Here is a 12941-nt window from a genome sequence, read left to right on the forward strand (position 1 = left end):
TTCTTCTAAATATCCTTTCAGATTGCTGAAATGGTGTATGATTGCAGCTGGAAACTTTTCCTTTTGGAATGTTTAATGATACCATTTTTACTTCAACTGGGATTGTAACAATAGTCCTTTAAGATTGTTTTCCATTTTTCTTTGAGTGTTTCTTCCATATACAGCTTGATAAATCAGTTAACAATAGGGACAGGGATAGGGTTCTTTTTGAGTCTTATCTTTTTGTTCTTTTGGAAATTCCCTGTAGAGTTGTCCCATTCTATTTTTCTAAAGGCTTTATTTTTTCTCTGCTTAGTGCAATAATGAGAAAGAAGCCCAACCACAGGGAATAATCAGTGGCAGTAGTTATTAAAATAACCAATAAGGCATACAACAGTGATTATTTTTCTCTGGATAAAAATTAAACCATTGAATCTTGACCTGTATTTCTATAAGGACCAGCTAGGTTACAATACTCTTTCCTTCCTGGGTTCTTCTGTAGCCTGATAAAGGGTCTGGTATTGTACTTTCATTAAAAACAACTGTACTTTTGTGTATTCTGCTATGGCCACCATCCTGCAACTAAGCAGGCCCTGAGGCTAATAAAGAAAGAGGGCTTGGGTATGTCTGCAGCACAGCATGGTGACTGTAGAGCAAACCAGTGAACTTTGACCTGTCTAATCTGAGGACCAAAAGCAGCCCAGCAGAAACATCCAACAGCTCTTCATGGGATGACTTATGCCCTCTTCTGAAGTTGGGTACTACCTGTGGACTTCCTTTTTGTGATTACTTTGGCTTTCAAAGCATAGTAAAGAGAGAAAAATATGATGGCATTGTTTGTTGCCATAAGTGGTAATATTAGGCAACACCCTGGAATTCATCTAAAATGTCTCAGACTTCCAAACAAGATGTGTTATGGTCTGTGCTCTGAAGAGCTAATGAGAGCATAATAATTCACTTTATCTCATGCAGTATGAAATTATCATTGACATTCCAGTTCCTCCCAATTTTTTAAAGCTGGGAAAGAAGAATAACTCATTATTTAACTGTCAGAATGAATTGTCATCCCATTTGGAGACCTTGTGCTAATTTTGTTGTCTCTTAAAAGATACTTAGGGTAATGGAAGGAAGAGACATCTTAATTGGCAAACTTCCAGTTTCCAAGAGAAACCTAAATATGAAGCTAGATATAGCTCTCTCTGCCTTCATCCTGGAAAGCAATGATAAGTAATAATTAGTGTATTGCTCTTTCTGTTAAAAAAATCCCCAGAAAACAACAAACACATCTATTTCGGTTTCATGTTAACATTGCTCTCTCATAAAATGCATTTAAAATAGGTGTTTTAAACTGGGATACTGAGAAGTGACAATCATAAATCTTGAAGCAACTCAGAAGTGGCAGGGTAATTCATAGAATATCACACTGTTTAAAATAAAATCATCTTCCCATTCTGGAATTGATCTACTTGGTGTTATTTTGTAGTTCATGTTTATCTGGGGTTTGAATATCTGATCTGTACAATGGGCATGACTCTGTTTTTCTGTTTCGTAAATTACTGAAACACTTGAACTTTATTAAAAAGCTATCTTTGATTTATGCTAAAAAAACCAGAAGTCCAGAACATCCAGTTTCTGGTGAATTATTGCTCTGTCCAAACAGGCTTTGCAAGGTCCAGGAGATGTTGCAGTGCATGTTTTGCAGTCTGGGCTTTCAGGTATCAGCATGTGTTGCAAGCTAAGTGGAGCAGCCAGCACAGAGTGTAACTTGGAAGAAATCAGCATCTCAATAGCCTTCTTTCATTGACATAGGTTGAATCTTGAATGTGACCTTGCTATTATAGGATTTCAAGTACCAAAATTATTGAGGTCCAGAAAATAAGGTAAGAAAGATAGAGGTGTGTCGAAGAACAACTGTGCACTTGTGCATGCATTCACACCCACCCCACCTTTATTCTGAGCTGCTATTAAGGTATTTCTAAGTAATTCCAAATATCAAATGACTGATTTTTTTAAAATGTCAGTACTTGTGGACCTCTCTAGGGCAGCACCTCTGAAAATGCTAAGGATAATAAAGGACAAAGATTAGCATAACCAGAAGTTTTATTGCAAATACTCAGTGAAAAATTTTGACAAGACTAATTTGATTATGTACAAAGTGACTAAGAAGCATTAGCTGCCATAAGAGAAGACTTTTGCAATTTGTGTTGTATAGGTTATTTTTTTCATTTTTAGATAACTTACCAATTGTATCTGTTTTATGTCTAACAGAACAGCTGAACAGATTTTAAATGGGCTGATAAGATGATATTGCACCCCTTTGCAGTATCCCAGTCCCGCTGAAACCTATTTTCAAAATATTGTCTCCATGGATTATTGGTCTTTTGTAATAATTTACATGTGACCTTTGGCTGCAGTGAAAAGGCTTGCTACTGCAGCATCTGATTTTTGGTGGAGTAACCAATGAAGAGCAGATTCACAGGATACTTTGGAGACTACATGTATAAAGTTTAGGGTAGGCTGCTGTGCAAAGGAAGCTTGGTACAGATCCAGGACATGGTCATGGCTTCTGAAAAGGCATCAGGAATTCTGACTGTAAAGGGAGAATATTAAATAAATATGGATTCAGTGACTGATCTATGCATAACAAGTTTTTGCTGTGCATGGCATCCTGATTCTTACAGTCTTTTGAATACAGGCTGTAGATTTTTTTTTTTTTTTTTTTTTTTTTTTTTTTTTGCTTAGTCAGCCTCAGGACTGCAGTGTTCCTATGTGCAGAGATACTTGCCTGAAGATTAGCTGACTAAACCTGAAGTGTTGGACAGACAATCCCAGCACTGTCCCTGTTCTGAAGCCCTGTAGTGCTGCTGTAAGTAAGTAATGGACATAAAATAATAACATTAAAATTCTAATAATTCAGCATGAAAATTTTATAGGTGTATCACAAAGTTTTAGAAACAAGGCTCTTTTACTGTAGCTGTATATTTTAAATATATAGCAACACAAACAAGTTCAGGACTTTCACAACTAACTGTAGCAGCAATGTTAGGAGATTGTATTGAAAGTTATCTATAATATTAAAAAAAATTAACTTTATTTTTTTAATGATTCCTGGATGCAGTCAATTTTTAATTTGCTGAGGCTCTTTGAGAAGGTGGCCTGGAAACTTCAAGCACCTACCTATGTGGGGTGGTTTTTTTTGTTGTGTTTTCTTTTTTTTTTTTTTTAATAGGAGAGCCTCAAGAGTTGACTTTTTAGTACTTCATAAGATTTATAAGCAATGTGACACCTATTATAGTTGGAGTACCTTCAGGAAACTTCTGTTAAGCATCTGTTACATGTGCAGTATTGCTTCTGGCTCTTTTCCTTCAAGATATCACTGATTTGTTCCCAATTTTTGTGGCACTGCTTGGCACTTGACACTTTCAGCATATTTTAGACTGTGTGGAGTGTGTGTTTATAAACAGCTACTGTTTACTTCTAGCTGGAAAACAGCATGGCTTAAGTACTAATTAATGAAAACATGGCTTATGAAAGCATTGCTTTGGCCTAGCCAGCTGTGGTTTTTGAATTCAGGACATAGCTGTCCTTGTCTGACTCTTCAGAAGCTTGCTGTATGGACTTCCTGTCTTGCTTAAAAAGCAAAGAAGAATGAAATACATTAAAAATGTCTTAAGCTTCAATGAGACTGTTATCTCCCCTTCCACCCCTCTTTTTCTACTGCTCAGCTGTAATTTTATTTTCTAGTTTCCTCTAACATATTGTACTGCATAGTTTTTTTCCTTAGAAGCTCAAAAGTGAGGAAGGATTTTTTATCTGTGTGGTTAGCTGGTAAGTGGGATATATCTTAAAGGTCTTGAGTACTTGAACTTAGAAAATCAAGACCTCTCCCAAGCTGTATGATTCCAGCACATACTCATATGGTTTCAAGACCCACAGAAACTGGATGGAGGCTTTGGTTGCTTTTATAAATATTGAGACACAATTCGGAAAGATCCTTCTGCTGAAGGAAAAGCAACTGAGTTTTTAAGGAAAGACTGTAGAGTTTCCATCTAGATGCTATCTGCCTGAGTGGCCCTATGGAGGGTTGTAGCTGAGGTCTCCCATGAGTTATCATATCCTTTGATTTCTTGGTGTGGACACAAAAACTAGCAAGTGAAGATAACCAAGTGCACGTGGTAATTGAGGTTTTCCCTCTTGCCCAGAGGAAGAGGAGATCTGCTCCTCTGGTCTACTATGGACAACTTCCCAAAGAGTCAAGTAACAGCTCATAACATTCTACTGAAACTGTAGTAGTCAGGTGCAGCAACATCTGCTCACAGGTACAGAAACACTTGGTCTGATATTCCCAAAGCTTTTCTTGAACAATAAACTTGTATAGTCCTATTCAGCCATATGTTTATTCTCGGAGATTGTCAGGAAATAGGTGATATTAACCTTTCCGTCTTATTTGCTAGAAAGTCTCTGGAGTGTCTAGCTCCAAAAGTCTGCAAAGGAGGGCAAAAATGTCTTGGGTGGGGATGAAGTTCATGTCTTGTTTATGCTTTCTTATTTTTCCCTTCTCCCTCCCCACCCCTGCCCCATTTCTTCATGGGTATTTTTAGCTTTTGTTTGAGAAATGCCACATTTGATATAAATATTTCGCAGAAGGACAGTTTAGTAAACAGTGTGAAGAATATTGTCCTGTTTTCAACCTATCTGTTCACACTAAGCACCTTAAGGCTTTACACAAGCAGGGAGTCCCCAGAAAGGTCACTTGGTGTACTGGTGAAATGAAGGCAACCAAGAGAACTTCCTATAGAAGGAACCTTCGTCTATAGAGTTTGTCAATGATGAGACATTAGAAAAAGTGTAAAAAGTGTCCTGATGTTTAAAAATATTTTTTTCCACAAATATCTATATATCTTCCATTGTATTGTTCCTTTTTTAACTTCCTTATTCTATACTAGTAATCAGGGCCACTTTAGCAGGGATAACTCTCTATGACTCAATAAAAAATTGCTTTTTATTTTTCTTTTATCTTTTGTTCTTGTGATAAACACAGCTATGGGAAAATAAACACTAGTCATCTCTGAGCAAATGTCCATCTGACTGAGAAGAGGTCAGTGTATACATGAAGTGACACATTTCTTAAAATCTTTGACCTGTAGTCTGCTTTTATGGATGTTTATTGTTTCTATACCTAATGAAGACTGGACTCTAGTTTTTTTTTTTTTTCTCATAACTTGTATTTTATCATCCTGGTAAGAATTCAAAAGCAGGAAAATATATTAAAGTGATATAGAATTGATGAAAATTAGGTTTTTGTTTTTGGTGCTCATGGATTTGGTAAGAAAACGGGAGAGTTCTGATACAGAAGTGTAATAAGTGTAAAATGGGATTAGAATGGACAAAAGTAGAGCTTAATTTTCTCATTTACAAAATATGAGCATTTTGTACCGCTGCATTATGCAGGACATAATGTGAAATATAATTAATGTTGAATTACAATAGGAGTGCTATAAATGTACAAGGCACACATGACATCCATCAACACATCAAATAATTTTTTTTTGAGACTAGGCTAAATGCCAAATGGGTTAGTAATGAAGGAGGATATTAAATACAGTCTTAGCCTACTTATTGTCACAGCAATTACCTAGACTTGTTCTTATTCTAATGTTGGTATTTTATAATAAGTACTAACACATTGATTTGAATTTGGCTGAAAGAATGTTTTTTTGCAAAAGATCAGTGCCTACCTTCTTAACATGACCCAGAACATGTCAAACATACATTTTATGAGACTGATGCATGAATATAATTGGCATTTTAAATGTCATCTTCAATGTATGGTGAAAAAACAGGCAAAGAACAACATAAGAAGGTGTAGGAATATAGTATTTTGTAATTTCAGTCAAGATTTTGGAGTAAATACTCAAAAGTCTTTCTAATGTTAACATTTTTTGGAACTCAGGTAATGGGTACTGTAAATCCCAAACCACATATCACTCACCCCTCAGAAAATTTTAGGGTCTTTTTCCTTTCAGGAAAAAGTGCTTTCAAACTAATTTTATGGGTATTTTATATGTCTGTAAAGACTCCAGTGATAACATCTTTTACACACTCTAAAGCACCTTATTATGTGGTTGTTTATTTGAAGTCTAAAGGAAAATTTTGATAAATATTTGAAGTGGTAAAGGCTTGTTTCTTTCAACAATGTTGACTGGCAGTATCTTGTGGGAACCAAACAGTTTTGAGAGACAGAAATGTTGTTCATAAGCTGTGCCAAAAATATGGCATAAGTAGGAGGTAAAAATTCCAATTTGAAGTTAGTATCCTAAGCATGTTGCATTCTTGTGAATAATGTGAACACATTGGCAAAATTTGAGTGTTTCTGTGGCCATTTTCCTGTTTCAATTTTTATGAGCCAGCAAAACTATCTTTGCTATGTTTAATGCTCATTGGTATTATACAAATAGGGGTGGCTTTTCCCCCCAACTATAAAATAGATTACTTTGTGAGGAACCATACAAGATAAGGAACACCACCACATGAACAAACTATAATGACTTTACTGTCCAATCTCAATGTAAAGAGAAGCAAAATATTTCTACTTAGGGTAAGTTTATATGAAAGATGACCTTACATATTATTGCTATCAAATGAAATGGCAAAAAAAAAAAAAAAAAAAAAAAATCTGGATTCTATTGCTTCTTTTCTGTTTCATTTTCCTATTTCAAAAATATCAATTTATTTCAATCATTTTTGCAGAACAACAACCCATGTCTTTTTCTTATTTTTCTGTCAGGCATCTGGGTTTTTTAAATAGCTTTCTTTATTTTTTGTTCCAATCTTCCCACACATTCCACTCTGTCCTTTGAAATGCCTAATGGCATTGCACTTTGCTGTTGATTGTTACTTTTACAGAAGGCTGTTTATTTCCTGTTGGTGCATTTTCAGAAAATAAAATCTGTCCTTTTTTTGTTTGACCATGACATTGCTTATTTTGTTTACCAAACAATCCATACTTGTATTTTCCCTTTATTTCAGAATGAAAAGTAAGCCCAGTTATTTCAAATAAGTTACTTTCATTTAAGAGAATCATATCTCTCTCTATATATACAACCATTTCTTTGCATTAATTTTTGTTATGACTATGGACCCTGATGTTTTGTGAGGAATATTCTTCAAAATGCAGGAATACATCAGACTGAATTAAGGCTTGCTCTTGTCTGAGTTTCCTTTGGGCTTTTTTATTTTGAACTAGATAAATACGAGCTGTTTCACATATAATTAGGCTCATATGAGTAATTTTATGGTGCTTATATGTTGAGACAGAATCCACAGTTCTTAATTCTATTTTTAGGCAGTTCTTTAATAAACGTTCAAGCTGACCATTATTGATCTTTTTTCAAGATCATTTGCTGGAACATGGTCTTTTTTTTTTTTTTTTGGCGTTGAATATTTAGGACTATTTAACCAACCCACACCATGCACACCTTATTTGTACATATGAACATGGTGTCATGCAACCTTTTTAATGTGGCAAAATGCATAATAGATCAGTTAGGTGGCTTCTTCATCCGAAAATGTAACTTACCATTGGCTGGCAGCATTGCCCTTTGGTTCAGGACAGTCCTCTCTTCCTCTGCAGAAATGACTGGAAAAGCTTGAGAGGTTTAGTGTTGACAGTTGCAGGGAAGCCTTGGAAAGCTGTGAAAATTTGCATGTGCTGCCAGAAAAGCTGCTCCCCCTCTGTCCTGTGAGGCCTGGCAGAGGACAGCAGGTCATGGGAATTTCAATTGCAGTGCTCTGTTTTAGCTCCTGGATGAGGAAGCTATGGAGGCTTTCAGGGACAGTTTGCCAGTTTGAGTTTTGCCCAGTTCAAAGCTATTTTGGTCTAGCAATGGGCCAGCCCTGAAAGTGAGTGGGGACTCCTACTGTGCCTATGTGCTGTCCTCATTGATGACATAGAGGAAGGGACTGAGTGTACCTCCAGAGTGTTTGCAGATGCTACCCAGCTGAGTGGTGTGGTTGACACCCCTGAAGGATGGAATGTCACCCAGAGGGACCTGGACAAGCTTGACAAGTGGGCCCATGGGAGTTTCATGTGGTTTAATAATAGTAAGTGCAAGGTGCTGCACCTGGTTTGGGGCACCCCTGGTGTCAGCACAGGCTGGGATGAACAGATGGAGAGCAGCTCTGCCCAGAACTGGGGATGCTGGTGGCTGAGAGGCTGGATGTGACCCAGCCATGGGCACTCACAGCCCAGAAACCCAAAATTGCCCTGGGCTGCATCCAAAGCAGTTTGGGCAGCAGGGCCAGGGAGGGGATTCTACCCCTCTGCTCTGCTCTGGTGAGAGCCCACCTGGAACCCTGTATCCAGCTCTGGGGTCCCTGCACAGGAAGGACTTGGGATTGCAAAGATGATTAGTAGCACCTTTCCTATGAGGCTTGTATCTAAATTTTTTCTTTTTTTTTTTTTTTTTTTTTTTTTTTTTTTTTTTTTTTTTTTTTCACATGACTTGAGTGGCCTGGAGGAGAGTTTGCAGGAAGGAATAGATTTAAACATTCTGGGCACTGCACAAAGTGGTATTCTGTACTTAAGCTCTTGTCCTTTGGCTTAGCTTGTCATTGCATGAAGTGCCTGAAACATCTTGACCCTCTCTAAGAGGAAATGCTTCTTTGTGAACTGGCAGGTTTGCCTTTCAGGAGCAACAGGGAAAGAGGTACTGGGGTGATACTAGAGAGGTGCTCTGGGGCAGTCACTGAGCTGTGATACATCTGAGTGGAGAATTTTTCCAATTAAGAAGGCAAATTCTGGTTCAGAAGTAATGACAAAATGTCAGGACCTGAGATAGAATAGACCCTGTGAAACAGACCTGTATTTGTGGCATGGAAAGTTCAGGCTCTGCTCTTGGGTAGCAGCAGTATCAGTATTTTAGTTCTTAGTGCATGTGCCTTGTTCCACAGCTGATGGTCAGGTACAGGCTCCTGCACTCCAGCTCTTCACCTTCTGCCAGGTGGCTCCACAGTGCTTTGGAAAGATTCACTTCAGTGGTACCTGAGGAAGCCTGTAGTATGTATGAGTTTGGGATTTCTTAAAAAAGTGTTTTTCTTTCCACTAACCACTTAAATCTTACCTCAAAGGGATTTTGATGAGCACAGTCACTGCAGGTGCATGCTCCTCATCTGAAATGGAAAAAGCATTGTGGGTTTTGTGACTTTAAAAAAAAAAATTAGGAAAAATTGATGACAACAGAACTGATCTAGAATTTACTTGTAAGGACACCTTTCTTTATAGGCATAAACCTGGGTCTATTGTTTGTCATCAACAAGCACTATCTTCTTTTCCAAAGAAAGAGCCAAGAAAAACACTTCTCTGCTCCCTTCATTTCAAAGAACTAAATGAACCTTCATCTAGTAACTGAACAGAGTGATGGATATCACAATTGCAGCTTATGGCTGAAGTGTTTTGTAAGCTTTCTGCACATCGTGCATACAGAAGAGATTAGGCATGCATTCTGCTTTTGTGAAAGTGTGTGTATATATATCTATGTGTGTGTGGGAATTGGTGCAATGCAGGAGAGGGCCTCTAGAGCTCTCTGTTGCTGCATTTTTCTGTGACAGGGTTTTGAACTGCTTTCAGAGAAGGGCAATACAAGTGTGTTGTTATTTTGTTGTTGTGGTTGTTTGTCTTGGCTTTTTTCCCTGTTTTGTTTTGTTTTGTTTTGTTTCTTTTAACTCCAAGTGGTTTGTACTCAATATGCCCAGAGGCACAGGGAGAGATGAAGATAGTGTTGACTTTGAAAACTTGTCTCTGTAATGAAGCAGAATATATAGTAACACCAACTTTTATAAGTCAACATTATGAAAAATCCTACAAATAAAAGAACTAACTAGAGTCTACTGCAAAATGGAAAATGTTAGAAGTTCAGAACTAAATGAAGTAAAACAATCACAGAAAGTAAAAAGAAGGAAACTGAGAGAATGCAATAGCATAGCCTTTTGAGGTAAAAAAAAAAAAGTAAGAGAAGTGCTAATATACAATGGAAGAATGTGTATCAACGGAGTTGTTCTGACAACATCTCCCTTTTTCCCCAGAAAAACATACAAAGGAAACACTACTAGGAAGCATCTTAGACAAAAGTGCACAAATACAGTAAAACAAGGAATTGGAAAACGTGTAGAACATATAGGAAAAGTATATTATATTTACTGCAAAATTGGAAGTTTCTATCTTAATTGTTCACTATTCTGAAGAATGCACAATTATTGAAATGTTATAAACTAAGAGGCAACAGTTGGTATCCAGTTCCAGGGGAGATGTCTTCAGTCCACTTAAGCAATGGCTAGTTGTCACAAAATCTAATAAAAGAAGATGTTTTTATACCATATAATAAGCATGCCTGACCGGTAGTGTGCAGATGTCATTGCAATTTTGGTTCTGAGCACATTGAGAACATTTTTTTGCCTGCGTGTCTCTTCGGGAAGCTTTGCCCTTCCTCATGCTGTCTAATCACCACGGGAGTCAGAATTCTTAATTAACCTGCAGCCCCTTTTATGGGGCACAACAATCAAGCATTTGCTGGGAAGGCCTCACTCAAATGTAGAAAGTGTTCTTCACTTCATCTTGCCTTGCCAATAAAGTATTGGCCTAATGGGAAAACTGCAGGACTCCTTTTTTACTGTTGGCAAAGAGGAGATGGATTGAGTTGTGAGAGGCAAGTGAATGATAGAATTTTAGTTTGTTTGTACATTTTAGTTGAAAATGGCTGAAGTGTGTTAAAAGTGCATAAGCTGCCAGCAGGGATTGTGGATTTCTGTAGGGCTTTACCAAGTGGGCAGCTGGAACATATTCCTTGTGTCACTTGGAGGTACCTGGCAGCTTTCTGTCCATCAGGTGGCAGCTCAAGCTGACCTGCTGTAGCTGGCTGCTGGCATCCCAGACTGGGGGAGAGAGGCTGTGGCACTGGGCTGCAGATATGTGTTGAACAGCCTATGGGCAGATGACCCTGTGTGTGGTGAGTCTCTGTTTTGAGTCCTGCAATCAGCGATTGCATTGTCTGTCAGGTTTGAAATACAAATACATCCTGTCTTGGCAAGGCTGTTTATTAGTCTAGCAGAAAGTCTCAATCGTCTCTCTTAAAAACACTATGTTTCCTCAATTTTCTTTTAAATCTAAGCACTGAGGGAAAACATGAAGAGGCTTCTAACACCTTTACTTCTTTCTACCCTACAAAATGAAGCATTCATCTTTTTCAGGTCTTATAACTGCAACTATATAAGAATGGTATCTTTCCCCCCCCCCACAATTATATTTTCATATCCTATGTTACATATCCTTTCTGTCTAGACTGGAAAGAAAAAAATTGAGATTTGTAGTATTTTTGAGTCCAGTTCACACTCCAAAATGTTTGTGCTTGAAAGCCTCTGTTTGGAATCTTAAATGGGCTTCTGGTTCTGCAAAAGAGCAGAAAACGTTATGCCACTCATAAAAGGGAAAATCTGGGAACTTATTGGGTCTTTGTCTAAAACTGACTGTCACTTAAAAAGCCAATTAAATCCTTTTAAAAACACATCATTTTTCCTGAACATAGTTTCAGGGAAATTATGTAGCTGCCAAGTTTTGTATAGATAGAAGATATTCCTTGTCAGTGAGAATGGTGTATTTTCCTTAGGATGTGGCCCAGGAATAAGTGAGTGTCTGTGGGGTGTTGTTTGTGTCCCACATGTAGGGCATTAGTACAGAGGGGGAAATTTTCCAGCTAGCTTTTGGGAGCGGCAGTTGTTAGTCTTTCCGAAACTTTGAACTATATGCTAAGTGAGGAACAGTGAGATGCCGTGGCAATCCTGACTGGACAACCCATTTTTTTGCTGTGCCACCCTTGCTAGGGATGGACGGCAAAGATTATTGATCTCCTCCTAGGTCTGGAGTCATCCCACCTAGCTTCAGGCATGCAGCTGAGATAAATTCTGCCCCTTTAGCTGCAGAAGTGGTGTGTCGGAATCTGAGGTATTGATGATCCCGAGATTGTAGAAGGTCTCTGTCTTTCTGCCCCATTGCCGAAGAAGAAGTCATAATTCGTCTGTGCTGGTTTTCAAGGTTGTTTATTCTTGCTTATCTCTAACATGTTCTGCTGCCCTGCCACAGGTCTGTCCTGCAGGGCAGCGTGTGGAGCTCTGCCCTCAGTGGGATGTTACAAACATTAAATACCAGAAACTACCTGTGCTATATTTACAATAATGTGCCAATATCTGTCACCTACGTTGAACAGTGTGTCCCCAGCCTAAACCAATAGAAAAATGCCAACACTACAGTGAAACATGGAGGGCATGAAGAAGGAGAAAAAGGACAAGACACACCCAATTTCCTCCATCTTGTCCCCTTTGAACCTCTAATCTAGAATCCTAAAATTTTACTTTTGCACCCGTGCCACACTTAATTATTACTTATATCAAACACTCAGAGCTTGTAATTCATCCTGTAAGATTGGAAACTCTTTTCCATGGACAGAGATCAGAGACAGTATCTCTTGGGGCTCTGTCCAGGGGTGTTCCTGTCCCCCTGCCAGGGTCCCAGGCCTTCCAGGGCAGCCAGAGGGAGCCCTGGATTCCCACAGTGGTGTAGAGCCTTTCAAGGGGTAATTCAAGCCACCAGACATCACCTAGACACCTCCCTTTCTGTGTTTGACTGAGCAGAAAACTAGGCTTTGTTCTCCAGCTCAGGTGAGTCAGAAATATTCCTAAGGTAGGAGGGAACCAATCTGGAGTTAGCTGGGGCACCACAGTGGTCACAGGTGACTGGGAAGGGTATGAGGAGTGGTGATCTCATGGGCGTTCCCATCAGTGTTTGGTGATGCCAACAGAAGGGGTAGGTGCTGGACTGTCAGGCTTGCTTAGCAGCTCTCAGGTGGCCCTAGGGCTGTGCCCAGCTGGCTGAAAGTGACTTTTCTTTTAGGTGTGGCCATGCCATGCCTCCT

The 12941-nt window shown here is 38.6% G+C and overlaps 1 long non-coding RNA gene across 1 annotated transcript in view; it reads left to right on the forward strand.

Annotated features, from left to right (window-relative positions):
* LOC146767958 (uncharacterized) overlaps positions 1 to 11268 on the forward strand; it is a 112482-nt gene extending 101214 nt beyond the window's left edge. Inside the window, exon 3 of the long non-coding RNA XR_014953832.1 lies at positions 1 to 11268. This exon is cut by the window's left edge and continues 19777 nt beyond it. This is a non-coding gene — a long non-coding RNA (uncharacterized LOC146767958).
* The last annotated feature ends 1673 nt before the right edge of the window (positions 11269 to 12941 follow it).

Source organism: Lonchura striata, chromosome 3 (genome assembly GCF_050655825.1).
Source record: "Lonchura striata isolate lonStrDom1 chromosome 3, ASM5065582v1, whole genome shotgun sequence".
Classification (NCBI taxonomy): Eukaryota; Metazoa; Chordata; class Aves; order Passeriformes; family Estrildidae; genus Lonchura; species Lonchura striata.